General features: G+C 38.4%; 1 pseudogene; it reads right to left on the bottom strand.

Moving 5' to 3' along the window:
• Nucleotides 1-2119: 2119 nt before the first annotated feature.
• On the bottom strand, nt 2120-3756 carry LOC130027555 (ornithine decarboxylase-like; annotated as a pseudogene).
• Between the last annotated feature and the right edge of the window lie 243 nt (nt 3757-3999).

Raw genomic sequence — 3999 nt, 5'->3', positions numbered from 1 at the left:
TATATAACTATAAAATAATAACTTGAAACTTCTCATTATTACATAAATAATTTTGCTAATAGAAGAAGAACCATGATTTCTTCTGAAATCACACAAGCACTATTTTAAGAACACTTAGAGAGTTTGTCTCCTGGAGTGCTTGACAGTTTTCTTCAGAATGGCTGCTTTGTAGAGAAAGTAGTAATTGTTAAACCTTTCCACATGAAGCATACAATTTCTCAAATGTGCCCTGCATAGGTATATTTTGAGAAAGGTTTCAATTTGGCTGCATAATTTCAGCTTTTGCTATGCTCACAGTGATGATAACATTGAAAAAAATAAAAACTTGGTATGCTGCTTTTTCTCCTACTGCTAAGATTTTATCACAAACTGCTAGTTTGCAAGAGATTAGCTGCTAAAATGCTCTCCTGATTAATGTGCTAATTAATTAATGCAGCTGCTAAATTGTACTCCTGATTAAAATACACCACACAGAGAATACTGGAAAAACTCCCCAAATTAGTCAGTCAATCCAGGTGCATTTTTTCCTTTGCAAAACCTCAGATACTGAGCAAAGTAAGTGGATTTCTTGCCTGCTTATTGGGGCTATTGAAAGTTCCTTTGTTAGACCCCCTTTACCTCAGATTTAAGCTGACTTCATAGTCAGAACAAACTGTGAAACGTAGACAAAAATCAGAAGAAAATTTTCTCTTTCTCCAGAAGATAAATTTTCTCTAGAAATACCAGTGTGGTTCAGAAACTAAAATATGTGAATGTTATATATTTTCCCAAACATAGTCAACATGATATACTATAAGTCAAATTCCAATACTTGACTTGGTAGCTCTGTAGATACTTGTAGCATTCATTACTTCTTTCAGGTCATTCCAATTATGTTGTTTCTTTAAAACTCAGGTACTTAGAGTTTACATTCTATCCAACAAAACAGTAATTATTAAGTTATTTATTGTAGTGACTCAGCTATTTTAAAAAATGTGAATGTTAAAATTTACAACAATGCAGATGGTCCTAGGGGGTGTGTACTAAGTAAAATAAGTCAGATGAAGAAAGACAAATACCATAGGAATGCATTAAAGTAGAAGAGAAGCAAATCTGAAAGAAATAAGCAAAACAAAGCAAAAACTGACTTGTAATAAAGAACAAAATTGTGGATACCAGAAAGGAAGAAAGAACAGGGAATGGGAAAATTGGGTAAAGGAGATCAATTGTATAGTGGAGAATGGAAATTAGACTTTGGGAGGGTAAACATAATATAATAAGTAAATACAGACATTGATTTATAATAGTATATACTACTTAAATAATAAGCAAAAAACAATGTTACAAATGAAAATATTACAAACAAATGTTATTTAAGTATTTTTAAATGATAATAATAAAATGATAGGAGTCAATAAACAATATGGGCATAAGACACTTTCCTTCTATGTAATTAGACCTTTTTCAATCTCTAGTACTCGACAACTTCCCCAGAATTCTCTGGAATGATCACTGAGCATAGAGCCAGAAGTAAGTCCTAAGCACTGCTAGGAAAGGCCCAAACATAAAAACAAAACAAAAAGAATAAAATGATAAAAAAGAAAGGAGAACTTCATCTTACAATTTTGAGAGTATGGCATGTACCTTAAAAAATATTTGTCTGATGGATAAGCATGAACTCAGGAAAATAAACTTTAAGAACCACAGAAATAAAAAAATGAATAAAATATTTTATTTTTAGTGCTATTTTCTCCAGTGAAGTAAAAGTTGTTACAAGTCTTAAAAAAAGAAAAGATTTAGATGGACTGACTGGTAGTCATTTGAAGAGATGTGTAAAAGCACAAGAGGGAAAATGCCTGAAAATGAGCAAAGTTCAGTCTAATTGAGTAAGTTGAGATCAAATTGATGAGATCAACTACAGGTTTTGAGAACAGCACCCATTGCTGTCAGGTAAATAGGGGTAAGGGTAGGCAAGACTTAAAATGCCAGGCTATGAGTAAACTTTAGATGCAATAAGAAGATTGGATGGGTGAGACAGATACTAGAGAGAAAAGATAAGTTTTAAATTTTTTTCCATAATCCAGATGTGTGTGATTTTTTTTTAATTTCAAGATACTTTATTCTTAAAACAGGAGGACACTAAGCTTTAGTACTCCCATTCTGCCAATGCCCAAGCTACAAATAAATACTTGCGCTCTAGCAGCTGAGGGGGCACTCTTACTAGCCTGTTTGAAAAGTGAATAAAAATCCATATAAAACAAGTATTCAAATAGTTTCCATAGGAACACAGATAAGTGTGACCCATCTCCTAGTCTTCACATTGTTGCATCTGTGCCAACCGTCCCTGCTTACAAAGTCATTTCCAAACTAGCAGTAATTAAGTTAAATGGTCCCTCACATCCCGTAATTCAAACTGAACTTGCAGTGAAGAGCTACAAGAGTAGAATCTACACATTAATACTAGTGGAAGCACAGGTTGCTGGGGGCTGCTTCATGCCACTCTCCTGCGCACAGGACACAGGCAGAGCACTGACATCCTGCTCCTCTGCTTCTGAGGGCTCATGGCTCTGAATCTGCTGCATGAGTTGCCATGTTGGCCCTGACATCACGTAGTAGGTAGTGGGCCTCTGGAAACTGTTGAAGGTCGAAGCAGCAGCAACTGTGTAAGCATCCATGTTTTCAAAGAGCATACAATCACCCACATGAATTTTGGGCAGGTCACAGTGCTCAACTATACAATCCAGGCCATCACATGTTGGCCCCCATGTGCTGGAGGAATAATACTTCTCACCTGGTTTAGGTCTCTTTTGCAGAAGAGGCTTCACGTGTGCATGATCATAAAGGATGCAATTAAATGATCCATATACTCCACCATTCACATAGTACATAAAGGTCTGTTCACTCGACTCATCTTCATCATCAGAGCCCATCTGTTCCTTTATAACAAGTTTTTTAGCAATGATATTAACTGAAAGTGTGAATGCTGAGGCAACATAGTATCTTCTGGCCTCAGCTATGATTCTAGCTCCAGAGTCAGAGGGAAAATACTTGCCAAGTGCTGGGTTGATTACATTGGTGATCTCTTCAAATTTAAGCTTTACATCCTCAGATACGGGAAAACCAACACCACTATCAAGCCGATACACACTGCCACTGCCCACGTGGAAGCTGACACCAATGACATCAATGTTCAGTTCTTTTGCCCATTCCAAAAGCAGCCTGCTGGTTTTAAATGTGGCACCAAATTTAACACTGAGACGACAAACTGCTTTGGAATCATCTGTGGCAATCCGCAAGACCAACTTTGCCTTGGGATGTACCCTGGCAACTTTCATCAGCTCAACTTCACTATCAAACGTCATCATCCGGACTCCATTACTGGGAGCATATGAGACACTTGTTTACAAGGATTTGCAAAGATAATCCTCTCTGGACGTACCCCAAGACTCCGCACCAACTATATTTCATTCTTACTGGCACAATCAAACCCTGCCCCTATAGCAGCAAAGGTCCTCACTATGGTGCTGCTATCATTGCATTTGACAGCATAAAAGGGGGTGACCCGAAGAAGAGTTTTTAACCACCTCCTATTTTCCTTTAGAATATCTCCTAGGTCGGCAACATAGAAGGCATCTTTGTCATCTGAAGAAGAAACTTCATTGATTTTTTTTTGGTCCAGAATGTCCTTGGCAGTGAAGCCTTCATCAAGGAAATGGCAGTCAAACTCATTACTAAAGTTGTTCATGGTTTCTGGACGTTGCTTTGATGGACAACAATGGAAACTATGATGACCTTTAAAAAAAATTGCCAGATTTCTCTCAAAGGCAAGCTGTCCAGGCAATCCCAGCCCTGCTGAAGATGTGCCTGCCCTCAATGCAGCGTGGGTATGTTCTCAGTGAGCACGGCCGCCTTCAGCCCACCCCATAGAGACACTGCCGTGCTCACAGGCTGGCCCTCCCCTCCCCGCCCCCGCCTGTCTGCCGCCTCATTTGCTCCTGGGCGCGAGGGACCGTGGGCCCG

This window comes from Sorex fumeus, unplaced genomic scaffold, assembly GCF_029834395.1.
Source record: "Sorex fumeus unplaced genomic scaffold, SorFum_2.1 ptg000037l, whole genome shotgun sequence".
In the NCBI taxonomy this organism is placed as follows: Eukaryota; Metazoa; Chordata; class Mammalia; order Eulipotyphla; family Soricidae; genus Sorex; species Sorex fumeus.
This window is presented reverse-complemented; position numbering and strand designations above follow the sequence as displayed.